We start from the raw sequence: 17,847 nt of genomic DNA, 5'->3' as shown, positions 1-17,847 counted from the left end.
TTTGTGATAGTTAGAATGCAAGGAATCCAACCTTTTATTTCAGGACAAAGAATATAGGAGTACAATATCACTTCTTCGTGAAGTAGTGAAAGATACAAGAGTGGATACCAAGGAGAACTTAACAAATGTTTTGCCCAAGCCTATCAATGCTGATAAATTTGTTTGGAGTAGATCATTTTATGGCCTAGTAGAGACATAAGCAACATGATAGCGACGAAGCAGAAAGGATGGTGTGGAGATTGATTGATTCTCAATCAAATTTCTAAGTGGGAGAATGTCAAAGTCAATGTCACTTTTCTAGAAGAGTGACCAATACCTTTTGATATTCAAAGTTTGAATGTCAAGTTCAAACTTTTAATTTAAAAAAATATATATAAAAATATAAATAGTGCCCAAATTTTTAACTATAAATGAGGGGTTCACCCCTGCATTTCATTCTTTTCTTCTTCAATTCTAGAGTGAGAGACTAAGAGTTTTAATGCTCTTGAGTGATTAGTGTTTTAAGAGATTGAGTGGATTGGGGTTCTGGGAAGTGAAACAAAATATTATAATACTAGTAATCCTCATTTCACCAGTAAAGTTTTATCCTTTTGTCTTTACCCGTAGACGTAGGCTAAAAGTCGAACCATGTAATTTTTGGTGTCCTCTATGTGCTTGTTCTTCATTTTCTTCCAATTTCATTTTAGCTGTGAACCTACTTCACCAGTCAATTTCCTAACACTGATAGGGGCGGATCTGCATTGGGAGTTAAATATATGAAATTTTATTAATTTATGACTTTTTCTAAAAAATTTTTTTTTTGTGACTTATATATGATTTTTAAGCATTTACATTTGAATAGAAAAAGTAATTTTTGTGACTTTTATTGAATAGAAAAAAGTCTAAATAAGAATTAAATATATATTCTAAAAATATTTTTATAAAATATATTTATTTCTTAAACTATAAAATCTAACTACTTTTTTTTTGTTTTTATTTGTGAAAATATAAATATCAAATAACCATATTTAAGATAAATAAGATGTCACTTATATTTGGGTATTAAGAAAAAGAAAAATAAATATATCATTCATATATTTGTACTCAACTCATTCATGCTTACGAAAAATTTATACCTATTCAGATTATAAAAACAAACAAACAAATAAACAAACGCCTTAGCCTAGCGTGGGCAATTGACTTTACTGAAAAATAGTTTTCATTTAATTTTATTTTAATTTATGGAAAATTTTTCTTTTAATGTGGCAATTTCGTAGACGACTTTCTTAGTGGGATTAATTTTATAACGCAATTTTATTTTTCTCACATTTGAAATCTGTAATTGTTTTTATTTTTATTCAAAAGATTATCTTATAAATCAATCTCCAGGCTCCGCCCTTATTTCTAAGTATGAGACGTTCGCATCATTAAAAATGGGGAAGCAGCAACAACCTACTGGCCAATAGTATAGGATAGGAGTTATTAATGCATATCAGCTATTTGGTGAAATGCTCACAAGAAATGGAAATTTGACATGTATGCATTTCTCGAACTTTACCAACAAAACTTTTATAAAAGCATATTTGTGAATGATTTTCCTAAAATTTAATGTTTATCATCTCCAATCTTTTTACTCCTCCAGTCTTGAGTAATTATGGTGTTGCCACCCATGCATGCTTATAGATGCTTTGGTTCCTGAGATAATTAGTTCATCAAATTAGCAGCCTTAGCCTTATATTTGCATTTTATTTTTGTCAACGTTAACTGGTTAAATTGAATCAGAAGTGAAACTGAAATGAAAGTAACTGAATGACCCGAATTTCAAAATAATAATAATTTTGTCAACTAAATGATCCTTCTGTTTGCTTTAGTATTATTTTTTTCCCCCTTATCAATTCAAGTTTGAAAGACAAGCAATGTATGTACCTAAACTGAAGTTTATGGTTTCTCCGTGCTCCTGGTATTACAAGTATCAAAGCTGTGACTTCACATGAACCTTAGCAGAAGCTTCTGTGATATTATTTATGTAGCTTTTAACTTTAACAAAAAGCATATGGATTTTTATTTTTTGACTTGATTTGCCAAGATGACGATGAGTGGAATTCAATTCATTTTCTATTTTTTTATTTTTTTTTCATTCTTTAAAACCAATAATTGTGTTTTGTTGTTGCAATTTAATACATCAATAACATTTATTGAAAAATTGGCTAAATTAAAATGTGTTAACATAATGTACAAAGTAAAATGCAACTTATAATTCATAAAATTTTAGATGCTGATCAGTCTAAATAGAAAGGATGTGTTTCACCTACTCTGTTTTGTACTAATAATCAACTACGCTTACCAAATAATAATCTTTCTGCAACTGTCTGGGGGTGACTTTATTCCCATCCCTTGATCTTTATTTATTTATTCTTTGCTTCACTTCTGAACTTAGCCAAGGAACTTGAACTTTGGCTTTTCAAATGGACTAGTTTTAGCTTTTAATCTCGTCCATGATCTTCATTGTGAAGATGACGAACTATTATTCTTTTATTCTTCACTTGTTGAAGTTACGGAATATATAACTTTCTCAAAATTTTAGCAAATCGTTATTCGTCAGCTTCAGAACCTCATTAAAAAGTCATCCTTTGCACTCGTTCTCAATCAAGAAACACATATGCTCCCTTTTGCTGTCAACTCTCTTGAATTTCACTGGATGAAGAAACCCTTTTCTCTTGGCATCTGTTCTGTTGTAATCTCCAGTCTTTGTTAATTTGTTTCTCTCCATTCCCAATCTAGTTGTGGCCTGTTGTTGTCTCTGTTTGGTTCCATATCTACCCTTTGTACATCCACCGTGTGAAGATAATTTCTTTTTCTCCATCTGTATTACCAGTCAATAGCGCGGTTGTTGTCTCTAATATTGTTTGCATCTTTCTTCTGGTCAATACATAAGTTATTTTGACTGATTCACTTTTCCTCTATTATCTAAATCATTCCTTATATCAATTCAATCACTTTTGAACTACAAACCTTTTCCTTGTTTCCATCTTCTCACCAGATTCACAACAGTTTTTAAGCTTTCTTTGATTGCTCCGCTTCCACAACCAGATACACTTGTCATCTTTGTTGTTTCATTTTCTTTTTTTCATTTTTCATTTTTTTTTTTTTGCCTCTCTCTCTCTCTGTGTTTCGCTCATCGTTTATTTTCATTTCGGAACTTTGAAAAAAAGAGGATCGAAGATGGTGGAAAGCATTGTTACTGTTCTGTTAGAAGTTGTGAAATGCTTCGCTCCTCCAACAGAACGCCAACTTGGTTATTTGCGTAACTATAAAGCCAACTTTGAGAATCTCAAGGCAGAAATAGACAAGCTCAAGGATGAAAGTAAGAGCATTCAGCACAGAGTTTCTGAGGCTGAAAGAAAAGGAGAAAAGATTGAAGAGAAGGTTGAGAACTGGCTGGTTAGTGCGAACAACACCATTGAGCAGGCAGCCAAATTCATTGAAGATGGGGAGACAACAAGTAAGTGATGTTTCAAGGGCTTGTGTCCTAATTTGAAGACCCGCTATCAGCTTAGCAAGAAAGCAGAAACAGAGGTGAAGGCCCTTGTTGAACTCAAAGAAGAAGCTAGGAGATTTGATGATAGAATTTTCTACCGTACCATTGCGGAGGAGGTATGGCTAAAGTCTAACAAAGGTTACGAGGCCATTAAATCAAGACTTTCTACTCTGAAGTCTATACAAGATGCATTGACTGATGTCAATGTCAGCATCGTTGGGGTATACAGCATGGGCGGCATTGGAAAGACAACACTGGTGAAGGAGTTTGCAAGGCAAGCCAGTGAAGAGAAACTCTTTGATCAGGTGGTTTTTTCAGAGGTTTCCCAAACTCCAGACATAAAAAAGATTCAAGGGGAAATTGCAGAGAAACTAGGTCTTGAGTTGTCCGAGGAGGCTGAATCTGGAAGAGCTAGTAGACTTTATGAGCGATTGAAGAAAGAGAAGATGGTCCTTGTGATTCTGGATAACATCTGGAAATATCTTGATTTAGAGACTGTTGGAATTCCTTTTGGCGATGATCATAGAGGTTGCAAATTATTATTAACAGCAAGGGATCGTAATGTCTTGTTAAGTATGGGATGGTCCTTGTGATTCTGGATAACATCTGGAAATATCTTGATTTAGAGACTGTTGGAATTCCTTTTGGCGATGATCATAGAGGTTGCAAATTATTATTAACAGCAAGGGATCGTAATGTCTTGTTAAGTATGGGATCTGAAAATAACTTCTTGATTGGCATTCTAAATGAGCAAGAAGCTTGGAGGTTGTTCAAGATGATGGCTGGTAATTATGTTGACAATCGTGAGTTAAAATCTACAGCAACAAATGTAGAACAAGGCATGTGGAGGTTTGCCTATTGCCCTAACCACAGTAGCAAAGGCACTGAGAAACAAAGAGCAGCCTATGTGGAGGAACGCCTTGCAAGAACTCCAAACGCCTTCAGAGGCAAGCTTCGATGAAGGAGTACCAGTAGAGGCATACTCAACAATTGAGCTAAGTTACAAGTATTTAAGAGGTGAGCAACTCAAGAAAACTTTTTAACTGTGTAGTCTAATTGCACCAACTTCAATTATGGACTTGTTCAAATATAGCATGGGCTTGGGTGCATTTGAAAGTGTCTATAAGCTAGAAGATGCACATAACAAATTACATGCATGGGTCCATCAACTAAGAGACTCTTGTTTGTTGCTTGAGGATGGTAGCAGTAAATTCTTTTCCATGCATGATGTTGTTCGCGATGTTGCCATTTCAATAGCACGTCGTGACAAAATTGCATTTGCGGTGAGAAATGAGGATGTGTGGAACTGGCCAGATGCAGATGCACTAAAAAAATATTTTGCAATTTGTTTAAAAGATAGTATTATTAATGACATTCCTGAAGTGTTGGAATCTACACAACTTGAATTTTTATTCATGTCACCCAAGAACTCTTTTGTTGGGCCCAATGTTCCTGAGAACTTCTTCAAAAGGACGAAAAAGCTTCGGGTTTTGGATTTGACTAGAATGCGGTTATTGTCATCGCCATCTTCAATTGATCTTCTAGTAAATCTTCGGACACTTTGTCTTAATCAAAGCATTTTGGGAGACATGGACACAGTCATTATTGGAAAGTTGGAAAATCTGGAAATCCTTAGCTTTGTGCTGTCTGATATTGTACAGTTACCTAAAGCACTAGGGCAACTGACTAAGCTAAGGCTGTTAGATTTAAGAGACTGTTTCCATCTAAAAGTTATTGCCCCAAATGCCTTATCAAGCTTAATCCGATTAGAAGAATTGTATATGGGTAATTGCTCCGTTGAATGAGAGGTTGAAAGAGCCAACAGTGAAAGAAGTAATGCTAGCCTTGATGAATTGATGCTTTTACCTTGGCTAACCACTCTAGAAATTGATGTTAAAAATGACAGTATTTTACCGGAAGGCTTTTTGGCCAGAAAGCTCGAAAGGTTCAAAATATCCATTGGAAATGAGTCATTCATGCCTCCCAAGAGTGTTACAAGAGAATGGTTTCAAAGCCGGCCGCACTTTTTGATCAACAGTAATCGTGAGAGTTTAAGAGAATTGAAGCTCAAGCTTGATTTTATGGACATTTGCTCCATGAAATTGCAGGGCATCAATAACGTTGAATACCTATGGTTGGACAAGCTGCAAGGTGTCAAGAATGTTCTTTTTGATTTGGACACAGAAGGCTTTTCACAATTGAAGCATCTCCATGTTCAAAATAATCCTAACTTCCTGTGTATCGTGGACTCAATGGAGATGGTAGCTTGTGAAGCCTTTCCTCTTTTGGAGTCACTTATCCTTCACAATTTGATCAACATGGAGAGGATATGTATTGATCAGCTCAAAGTAGAGTCTTTGAACGAACCCAAAATCATACAAGCATATAATTGTGATAAATTGAGTAATATCTTTTGGCTCTTGTTAGAGTGCAATTTATGCACTAGTTTTGCATTGTTTACTTCCCTTAATATCGATGTTTTGCACTTAATAATAATGATTTACTTGTGTTTTACTTTTATAGGTGCAATTCTATTGATTGGTGATAAAATTGAGCTAAAAGATAATGTTTAAGGATGATTGTTCTCTTGGAGAAATTATGAGCGTCAGAAGAACTTTGCTGATAAGGCGTGGGCGCGTGCTGTCAACTGCGGACCTGCAGTTTTTAGTTTAACGTGTTTTGTATTTTTGGTTATTTTTGTAATTACGAATTTAATATTTCAGATATTAGGATTTTATTTTAAATAGAATTCTAAAAGAGAAGAGAGAGAGAGTATTTAAGGGAGGAATCTATTGTGAAAAGGGAGATTGTGGATTGGAGAAAAAGAAACCCTAGATCTTAATTTTTCTCTTCTCTCTATGAAGAACTAAACCTATTTTTCTGGTTGAAGGATAATGAAGCTTTGATTCATCACTACCGTGAGATCTTTCTTATGCTTTAATTGTTTTATTACTTTTTGGGTATTTGTTTATTCTCTGAATTAGTTTCATGATTATGTTTGTTAATTAGGTAATTGGCCACTATTTAATTATCAACTTAATCTATTGTCAATTAAAGGATTCATCGTATGAAGAATTTAATGTTTGTGACAAATAACATAGCAGAGAGTTGTGTTGTGAGAATAAACAATCTAATTTAAATGAATCATCATATGTGTTGATTAGGATTTGGGTCTCTCTGGTTTTTCAGGCTGTCAATTGATTAAATCCTATGATCGTATCTAGGGTTGTCCATTGATTAGGGAAATAACCAACGGTCGTACCTTGGTTATCGACTAGTTAAGGAGAGATTGGCTATTAGAGGGTCTCAATAGCTATAACCGGTCTATTCATAAGTAATAATAATCTATATTTGAATCAATGATCAGTAGTCGAATCAAGCTGAGTTAATTCCTTCAACCAGAGCTTTCTCCAATTTGAATTACAACTTTAATTTGCATTCTTATTATTTTAATTTGATTTTTATTATTGTCAACAAAACCCCCATTTTATGTTTTGCATTTTAAAAGGATTTAAATAATTACCGATCTCTGTGGACACGACCCTGCTCAATCACTATACACAATTTATTTAGAGTAGGAATTTATTTTTGTTGGCTTCGACACCCATCAGCTCTCTACTACAAAATGCCTTCCAAGACTTGAGAGAATTGCAGTTGTTAATTGCAACAAGATGAAAGAGATTTTTGCAATTATGGAAGAAGTTGATAATGCAATTGAGAAGATAGAGTTTGCTCAATTAAGATCTTTGAGTCTGGGGAATCTTCCAGAGGTTACAAATTTCTGCCGTGAAGTAAAGACTCCTTCAGCATCACCAAACAGACCATCGTCGTAAGAGGATACTTCAACTTTGCTTTTCAACGAGAAGGTGCGTAGTGTCACGGGATAAGTATTTTGCGCAGCTAACCCATGCGTCACTTAGACAACTTTGCCGAATATTGCTAAGTAAGCCTAGAGCTTCTCGAACTAGAGAAGAGAGCAATGGAGCCAAATGAGAAAACTTATATTGCACAAAGAGATATTACAATGTTTGAGTTGCTTACAAAACTTGTTGTTGTGTTTGTTGGATACAAATACCTAATGCCATCCCATATTTATAGGGTCGGCTTGCCAAGCTCTAGAGATTCTAGAGAATTCTACCACTTCCTAGCTATTTACATGTGCTGGAATTCTATGGAGAATTCTAGAGTATTTACAAGCTCACATGTGCTAGATTTGCCTAGAACGTTCCGGAATTGGGCCAAGCTAGCACTCTTGGCCTTGTGTTGGCTCTCTAGCCTGAAATTGTGGGCAATTGGGCTAGCGAATTGGGCGGTCCGCAACATCTTCCCCCACCTAAGCTCGCGGCGTCCTCGTCGCGCTCTCGTGCTTGAACCTCTGGATGTGCTCAGTGAACTGCCACAAATCATTTTCACATTCCCAAGTGGCTTCGCTCTTGGGGAGGTTTTTCCACTTCACCAAGTACTCAATGTGTGCTGGCACGCCCCTCCTTGAAACCACGCGGTCCGCAATGATGTAGTCCACATCTTTGTCGAACGCAGTGACAACGGCGGTTGGCGCGCGCCTCGATTCTCCACGACTTGGGTCTCCCATGTCTTCATGATATGGCTTGAGAAGACTCACATGGAAGACCGGATGGATCTTGAGTCTTCTCACACATCGAACAACTCGGAAGGACCCCTTGTAGCGCCTCACTAACCCCTTGTGGACTTTCCGCAACATCTTGAATTGTTGGGGTAGGAGCTTGATCATGACTTGATCACCTTCCTTGTACTCAACATGCCGTTTCCTTGTATCCGCCTATTTCTTCATTTTCCTCGCGGCTTTGTCGAGGTAGGCTCGCGTGATGTCCGCTTCCTCATCCCATTCGCGGGTGACCTTGTGTGCCGCGAGGCTTTTCCCTCCATAAGTCGAGGCTATGGCGTTGGGAGTCATGGGCTGGAATCCCATGATGATCTCGAATGGACCCTTGCCCGTAGCCTCACTTCGCTGCAAGTTATAAGAAAATTGGGCGATGTCAAGTAGTTTCGCCCAATCCCGCTAATGAGCGCTCACATAATGCCTCAAGTACATCTCGAGAAGGCCATTAATGCACTCGGTCTGCCCATCCGTTTGTGGGTGGAAGCTTGTCGAGAACTTGAGATTTGTCCCCAACATCTTGAACAGCTCCGTCCAAAAACGCCCAATGAACCGAGGGTCTCAGTCGCTCACAATGCTCTTCGGAACTCCCCAAAGTTTCACGATGTGCTTAACGAATAGGCGGGCTGCCTCGTCCGCTTTGCAATTGACTGGTGCGGCAATGAATGTGGCGTACTTGCTGTATCGGTCGACAACGACCATGATGCTCCCGCAACCTTCGGACTTGGTTAGCGATGTGATAAAGTCCACAGAGACACTTTCCCATGGCCTTGTTGCTAGTGGTAGCGGCTCCAACAATCCCGCTGGGAGTTGATGATCCACCTTATCTTGTTGGCACACGAGACAAGTTCGCACATATGCCTCAATGTCGTCCCTCATGTGTGGCCAAAAATACGAGGCTTGGACTAGTGCGGTGGTGCGCTTGATTCCTGGGTGACCAGCCCACTTGGAGTCATGGCACTCCTTGATTACTTCCTTCCGTAAGTTTCTCCACCTTGGCACGAGCAGCCGATCTCCCTTGGTGAAGAGGATGCCTTCCTCTTGCCAAAAGCGCCTTGTCTTTCCCTCGTGCACCTTCTCCAGCAAGTCCTTTGCTAGCGGATCTTGTTGGAGGCCTTCCTTGATGCGTGAGACAAGGTCGAACTTCGGTTGGCTCATGCTAAGTGTCGCCAATTCGGCCTTGTGGCTTAGAGCGTCCGCAACGACATTGGCTTTACCCGGTTTGTACTCGAGCCGATAGTCGAATTCCGCAAGGAAGTCTTGCCACCGTGCTTGCTTCGAACTCAACTTCTTTTAAGTTTGGAAGTAGCTTCTCGCCACGTTGTCCGTCATGATCGTGAAGTGTGAGCCAAGTAAGTAATGTCGCCACACTCTTAGACAATGGATAATGGCTGTCATCTCCTTTTCTTGCACCGTGTAGTGGCGTTCCGTATCGTTTAGTTTTCAACTCTCGAACGCTATAGGGTGGCCTTCTTGCATAAGGACTCCACCTATGGCGAAATCCGAGGCGTCCGTTTGAATTTCGAAGGGCTTTGTGTGGTCTGGAAGAGCGAGGACAGGTTCCTCCGAAATTGTCTTCTTCAACTCCTCGAATGCGCGTTGGCACTCTTCGGACCAATACCACGTTCTATTTTTCTTGAGCATATCCGTCAAGGGTGCCGCCTTGGCCGAATAGCCCTTGATGAAGCGGCGATAGTAATTCACCAGTCCAAGGAATGAGCGAAGCTCAGGCACTTTTGAGGGAGGCTCCCAATTGAGGATGGCCTTTACTTTGGCGTTCTCCATCATAATCTTCCCGCCCGCTATCTTGTGGCCAAGGAACTCCACTTCTTGTTGTGCAAATGAGCACTTCTCCAACTTGAGGAAGAGGTCATTGTCTCGAAGTACTTAGAGGACTTGTCGCAAGTGTTGGGCATGATCCTCGAGCGTGGTGCTATACACCACTATGTCGTCCAAGTACACGACCACGAAGTGGTCGAGGAATGGTTGGAGCACCTTATTCATGCGCGTGTAAAATGTGGCGGGTGCATTAGTAAGGCCAAAAGGCATCACAAGGAATTCGAAAGACCCGTAGCTTGTTGTGCACGCTGTCTTCGGTTCGTCTCCATTGGTGATACGCACTTGGTAGTACCCGGAGCGCAAGTCGAGTTTGGTGAAGTACCGCGCTTTGCCAAGTTGGTCGAACAAGTCCGCAATCAAGGGAATCGGATACTTGTTCTTTATGGTGATCTTGTTGAGCGCTCTATAGTCGATGCACATCCGTAACGAGCCATCCTTTTTCTTTTGGAAGAGTACGGGTGCACGGAATGGGGCCTTTGAGGGGCGAATGTAGCCTGCGTCTAGCAAGTTTTTGAGTTGTCTCCGCAACTCCTCTAATTCGGGTGGCGCCATGCGGTAGGGCGCCAAGGCTGGTGGCTTCGCGCCTTGTTCCAGCTTGATCGCATGATCTACCTCTCGTCAAGGTGGGAGCTTCTTAGGAAGTTCTGGAGGCATCATGTCCTTATACTCATTGAGGATGGCTTGAATTCGCGAAGGGACTTGGCTTGGCGACGTTCCGCTATTTCCTTCCTCGTTTAATTCCCGGATGGAGACCAAGAAGCTTGGGTCCTTTTTTAAAGCCCTTTTGAATTGCATGGCGGAGAGTGTCTTCTCCTCGAACTTGCCTCGCTCCGTGGGTACCATGCATGCTTTGCTCCCGTCGAGGATGCTTAGGGAGTTTGTAGCGGGCAGCGGGAAGGCATGGACTTGGTCAAAGAATTTCATGCCGAGAACCATCTTGAAGTCGTCCATGGGCACGATGGAGAAATCAAGCTTTCCGCTTCAAGTACCGAGTGTTATGTGCACGCCTTGTGCAATTCCTACAATTGGCTTGGCGGGTAAGTTTACGGCCTTCATTGTGCCTCCTTCCTTGGTGGCCTTGAGGCCTAAGTGTTTGGCCTCGTCTACGGGCACAAAGTTTTGCGTCGCTCCCGTATCTAGCAGCGCGCGAACGGACTGACCGTTTGCCTTTGCGCTTACATGTATGAGCCCTTTCTTGACGAGTGCGGGCTGTTGGTGATTGAGTGCGCCGAGGCGTTGGAGAGAACCCATGCTGAGTTGGGGTTCCTCCGTGGATATTGCGGGGTTGCTCTTGAGTTGGGCAGCAAGAGCATTAAGCAACCTCTTCTCCGGACGGTTGCGTACCCAATGAGGACCGTTGCATATGAAGCATGGGCTTCGCGACTTTGGCGCCTCTTTCTTGCCCTCCGATTTTCCTTGCCCGCTCTTGTTGCTAGGTGGCTTTTTCTGTCCCCAATCTTTGCGGTTGTTGCCCTTGTCCTTGCGACTCTCTCCCCCACCTTTGTCTTGGTTGGCCTTTTTGTCCTTAGATTGGGTAGAGTATTCGGTGAGCGATTCGGCAACGGTGATGGCGTCGTCAAGTGTTTGAACACCACGCCTATCAAGCTCGGTCTTGGCCCAATCCTTGAGGCCATCTTGGAAGTAGAAGAGTGAATCCTTATCAGACATGTCACTTATCTCCAACATAAGGGTAGTGAACTCGTTGATGTAGTCCTGAATGCTACCCAATTGTTTTAGGCGACGTAGGTGCGCTCGTGCTTCCTTCTCTGCATTGCTTGGGGCGAACTTCTTTCGGAGTTCTTGCTTGAAGTCGGCCCAAGTGTCGATGGTGCAAATGCCCTTACCCATCTTGCCATGCTTGCGACGCCACCATAGTTGTGCAGCGCCTCTAAGGTAGGTGGGTGCAATGCCCACTTTCGATGCCTCATCTCGAACACCCATGGCATCGAAGTATTGATCCAGTCTGAATAGGAAGTTGTCCACGATTGTGGCGTTACATGTGCCATCGTAGGTGTCGAGCTTTGGCACGTCAATGCGGTGCGCATCACTCGAGTTTGCGGAAGCTGGACTTGCGAAGAGTGTGCGCTTATGGCATGCCCAATCCGAGCGGACTTCATCCACTTCCGCAGAGACAGCTCGTATTTCGTCCTGAACAGAATTACAAAGTTTGAGCAACTCATCATGAAAAACACGAAACTCACCTCGGAGAGTGTTCGCTTGCTCTTAGATGAGAGCTTTTGTTGCCACCGTGAACTCGGCGTATTCCCCCTCGAGACCATCCACTAGTTCCTCCAATCCCTCGAGGCTATCTTGAGCGGCGGACAATGTGATTTCGAGAGTAGTCACACAAGGCTCCAGCGCATCCACGGATGGGGTCTTGGACTTGCCGCGAGTCTTGCCTTGGGCGCGTTCTCCCTCTCAGCCGCCGCTTGGTTCCGGTGGAACATCCACACCAACAACACCCTCTTGTGCTACGTTCGAAGGGTTGGCCATTGCTAGTGAACTAACTTGCGTAGGTGCAAACCTTAGCTCTGATACCACTTGTCACGGGATAAGTATTTTGCGCAGCTAACCCGTGCGGCACGTAGACAACTTTGCCGAATGTTGCTAAGTAAGTCTAGAGCTTCTCGAACTAGAAAAGAGAGCAATGGAGCCGAATGAGAAAACTTATATTGCACAAAAGAGATTACAATGCTTGAGTTGCTTACAAAGCTTGTTGTTGTGTTTGTTGGATACAAATGCCTAATGCCATCCCATATTTATAGGGAAGGCTTGCTAAGCTCTAGAGATTCTAGAGAATTCTACCACTTCCTAGCTATTTACATGTGCTGGAATTCTATGGAGAATTCTAGAGTATTTACAAGCTCACATGTGCTAGATTTGCCTAAAACTTTACGGAATTGGGCCAAGCTAGCACTCTTGGCCTTGTGTTGGCTCTCTAGCCTGAAATTGTGGGCAATTGGACTAGCGAATTGGGCGGTCCGCAACAGTAGGCTAACATTTTCTTCATATATATATATATAACAGATTTTATTCTATGATGTGTTCTCTTTTGACGTCATACGTGGAAAATAATTAAATCATTTAAAGAATTGAAAGAAAATGGAAAAAAAGGATAAAAAGAATCTCACGCGCTCACTAATTGAGCTCTTAACAAGTAGTATGAATTAGAATGCATCAAACTCAGTTGCCAGTTGGAAATTGATTCTGACTTGCATTAATTTGTAATCAAAGAAGAAAATTTCAACAAGTGCTTCCCATATGGATATTGGATCTAACAAGAAATTCTTCTTTTTTTTAGGTAGTGTTGCCTAACTTGGAGGCTTTGGAGATATCGGCAATACAATCTAATTATGCACTTCATCTTGAAATCCTTAATTTACTCATCAAAATGTGAACGCTTAGTGTATCATTTTTACACTATAAGAAATAGTTGTATTACCGACCAGACATTTTTAGGTATTGTCATTGACGAGCCGTTGGATAAATATGAAAAGTATCATAACTTGGTGATAAAGAAAATTCGTTTGTCGGAAATGGAATGTCGAGCCCAAAATTACTCTAAACGTGGTAAAGTTAGATTTTGGCCCAATTTCTTTGAAAGTTTTATACATAAAGTACTTTTTTATGTAATTTGTGCAATCTGAAGGGAGGTATTGTAAAATTAACATAAATAAATGTAATATGCCAATACCGTTTAAAACAAAAAAGATATCAGGAAATAGAAAAAAAATAAAAAATAATAATAACAACAACATTAAAAGAAAAAGGAAATTACGGAGAAGAATAATCGCTTCTTGATCTCAACTCTCAATTCTAATACAATCTCTGAATCTCACTTCTCAATGGGGCGAAGGAGGATCTGTCTCCATTCTTCATTCGCATTTACTCTGTGGTAATCAATTCTTCACTCTCACTCACCTTATTTCCTGTAGATTTCTTCATTTTCCTTCACTGTTCGTTTTTAAGGTTCCATTGTATTTCCATTGAGTTTGCAACTGTTCAATTGCTCGATCCTTATTAGTTTTGGGACTTCAATGACCATAGAAGACAAATCTCACAGACAACTCTTCATTCTTTTGTTTACTTCTCTTAATATCGATGTTTTGCACTTAATAATAATGATTTACTTGTGTTTTACTTTTGTAGGTGCAATTCTATTGATTTGTGATAAAATTGAGGTATAAGATGATGTTTAAAGATGATTGTTCTCTTGGAGAAATTTAGAGCGTCAGAAGAACTTTGCTGATAAGGCGTGGGCGCGTGCTGTCAACTACGAACCTGCAGTTTTTAGTTTAACGTGTTTTGTATTTTTGGTTATTTTTGTAATTACGAATTTAATATTTCAGATATTAGTATTTTATTTTAAATAGAATTCTAGAAGAGAAGAGAGAGAGAGTATTTAAGGGAGGAATCTATTGTGAAAAAGTGGGGATTTTTGGAGAAAAGAAAGAAACCCTAGATCTTAATTTTTCTCTTCTCTCTATGAAGAACTAAACCTATTTTTCTGGTTGAAGGATAATGAAGCTTTGATTCATCACTACTGTGAGATCTTTCTTGTGCTTTAATTATTTTATTACTTTTTGGGTATTTGTTTATTCTCTAAATTATTTTCATGATTATGTTTGTTAATTAGGTAATTGGCCACTATTTAATTATCAACTTAATCTATTGTCAATTAAAGGATTCATCGTATGAAGAATTTAATGTTTGTGACAAATAACATAGCAGAGAGTTGTGTTGTGAGAATAAACAATCTAATTTAAATGAATCATCATATGTGTTGATTAGGATTTGGGTCTCTCTGGTTTTTCAGGCCGTCAATTGATTAAATCCTATGATCGTATCTAGGGTTGTCTATTGATTAGGGAAATATCCAACGGTCGTACCTTAGTTATCGACTAGTTAAGGAGAGATTGGCTATTAGAGGGTCTCAATAGCTATAACCGGTCTATTCATAAGTAATAATAATCTATATTTGAATCAATGATCAGTAGTCGAATCAAGCTGAGTTAATTCCTTCAACCAGAGTTTTCTCCAATTTGAATTACAACTTTAATTTGCATTCTTGTTATTTTAATTTGATTTTTATTATTATCAACAATTTCCCCATTTTACGTTTTACGTTTCAAAAGGATTTAAATAATTACCGATCTTTGTGGACACGACCCTGCTCAATCACTATACACAATTTATTTAGAGTAGGAATTTATTTTTGTTGGCTTCGACAACCATCATCGATCCTTATTAGTTTTGGGACTTCAATGACCATAGAAGACAAATCTAACAGACAACTCTTCATTCTTTTGTTTTTGTTTTTTTATTGGCTGATTTATTTACTTATTTCTTTCTCTGATGTCCTAATTTATCCTATGATATTTTAATTGATGTATTACGGTCATGTTATGTTTATGGATGCTTGCTCTACTGTCCTAATTTACAATTAAATTTTACTCGGTCCTTAGCTATCGATTCACAATGGTGTGTCATTAATATGTACTTTTGTCTTATTTTATATTTCATTAACTATTATTTCAACAATTGCTGGAGGTGTCAAATAATGAATTTGTATGAGCTTCAGTCCGAGGTAATTATCATTTTCATTTCGTTTTATTTGATCTCTAGGTTTATTTTATCGTTTCATCTAAATTATTTGGAATGCATCAGCTGATTTATTCTTAATTTTGGAATGAATTTCATGCAACGGATGGTTACTTAGGATGAGTAGAGTATCTCTCTAGGGTTACAACTTAAGCTATAAGTACCTATTTAGGGTGTATAATATACCTTTCGAAGTTCGCGACGAGGGGAATCTAATCTAATACTGTAGCGCCACATTAGCCTAATGGTTCGATTGAAAATTATATTTATTTCATATTATTTTACAAGTTTAAGATCCATTTTCCTATTGCTTTTTGAATTTTTATCTTCTTTTTTTTTAGACAGAGAATTTAAGTAGTATTTATCTTATTTCAGTTAGGAGAATATTATTATATAGTAATATTTTAGGTTTACTTATTTTGGTAAATTCGTGATATTTAGGTTTAGTTTAAAAGGAGTCCAAAACCCTAATTTGGTTATTCAGACTTTCATTAATAAAATATAAAACTTTCTAAAAGAGAAAATGCTCGTCCGGTACCTGTATTTTAACTTCAATGCACGTTTAGTCTTTATATTTTAAAAAATACCTCAATATACCTTGATATTAAATACGTTATATTTTTCTTTAAATTTTATTTACTTTTACAATGATATCCTGGCAATAATATTCTTAAATTAATTTATTTATTTATAAAAAAGTTAATTGACAAACTAATCAATAAATATCAATATGATATAACCAGTATTTTTGTACTTTTACAACAATCTTACTAATAAATGCATAAAAAAATTAATTTACGATATTAGTCCTAAAACTAAAATAATAACATAAAATTTTTTATTAATATTTACTTTGTTTAAGGCTGGCTGGATGAATTACCATTTTTTATTTTCATTAATATTCCCAAAAATATTATTCCAAGAGTATTATTGTAAAAAGAAAAAAAATAAGGGTAGGAATGAAATATATTTCATAGTAGGGGGGTGTCTTGAGGTTGAGGCACTTTTTATAAAATATAAGAACTAAATGCGCTCTTAAATCAAAATATAGAAATTAAATGAGCATTGATCCCTTTTAAAAAGATTGTGTTTCTCTATCTTTTCAATCTCAACGTTTTTGTTTCCGTTTCATCATAAGTTCTAATGTTTGGATCTCAGCTTTATGTGCAAATTTTACATCATTGAAGGTCTTTTGATCTGAGTTAAGATCATAAAATTATACTTGCATTGGTCAGGTTATACGAAAATTGTACAAAATAATATTCTTATATAACTGTTGTCCTCTGTTATTACGGAATCCCCAAGTTCTGAAGAAGATCGAAATCAGGTCTCTCTACTGTGAAGCCCCTGGAATAAGAGCTCCAAATGTGCTACCGTTGATAGCATGGCAGAAAACTTAGTACTTAATTAACACTCTTTATGGCTTCAATATTTTACTTAACATGAAAAATTCTTTCTAGCTTGCATCATTGTGAAGATAAATTGTCGTAGTTCTGACAATGAACAAGTATAAATGTCGACAGAGATAAGTTGAACAATTAATGTTACCAGCAATCGGTTGCTGTGAGCGCCAACCACCATTTTCATATTTAAGCCTTTTGAACAGTAACACAAAATATGGCAAGTGGCAACCACATCAAATAATCAAATTGTTGATAGATTTTGAAAGCTTTAATTTGCTTGATATATATTTAAATATTTCAACAGATGATCTTTTCGCTACTCACGGGGCACGCTGAGTTAGAAACGGTTTGGATGTCAATATTACTCCAAGTGCCTCAACCAAATTCAGAATGAAAAAAAACCATCTGGTTACCTGCACTTTTGTTTAAGCAGCTAATGAAGAATTAGCACGAAATAGTACACAAACTCGCGAGAAATTTCATTAGTAGATCATCATCCTGGGAGGAAACCAGCATCTTGACGCTTTTGTGATCAAGAAAATCTGCCAGAACCCCAATTAATGAAAAAAAAATTATAACATCATTTACATGTAGTTTTACAAAATCAACAGGACACTCACAGAGCACCTCCTACAGCTGGACCGGCAGTTTGGGTAAGCGACACTACAGTCATAGCAAGTCCATTAGCAGCTCCTCTTTGATGCTGTTCCTTTTGTTGTGGCATAAACCAACAAATTAAATTTAAACTTTGACACATACAAAATTTGAAAAAGCTGAAAGCATGTAAATGTACTGAACAAACAAAACAAAAAAAATATTTACCACTGCTCTGTTTTGCAGAAGGAATAATC

General features: G+C 38.3%; 1 pseudogene; it reads left to right on the top strand.

Annotated features, from left to right (window-relative positions):
* Positions 1-2,430: 2,430 nt before the first annotated feature.
* LOC127902288 (disease resistance protein At4g27190-like) lies at positions 2,431-7,350 on the top strand (annotated as a pseudogene).
* The last annotated feature ends 10,497 nt before the right edge of the window (positions 7,351-17,847 follow it).

Source organism: Citrus sinensis, chromosome 5 (assembly GCF_022201045.2).
Source record: "Citrus sinensis cultivar Valencia sweet orange chromosome 5, DVS_A1.0, whole genome shotgun sequence".
In the NCBI taxonomy this organism is placed as follows: domain Eukaryota; kingdom Viridiplantae; phylum Streptophyta; class Magnoliopsida; order Sapindales; family Rutaceae; genus Citrus; species Citrus sinensis.
Note: the sequence above shows the minus strand (reverse complement) of the source record. Positions and strands in the feature narration are given on the sequence as shown.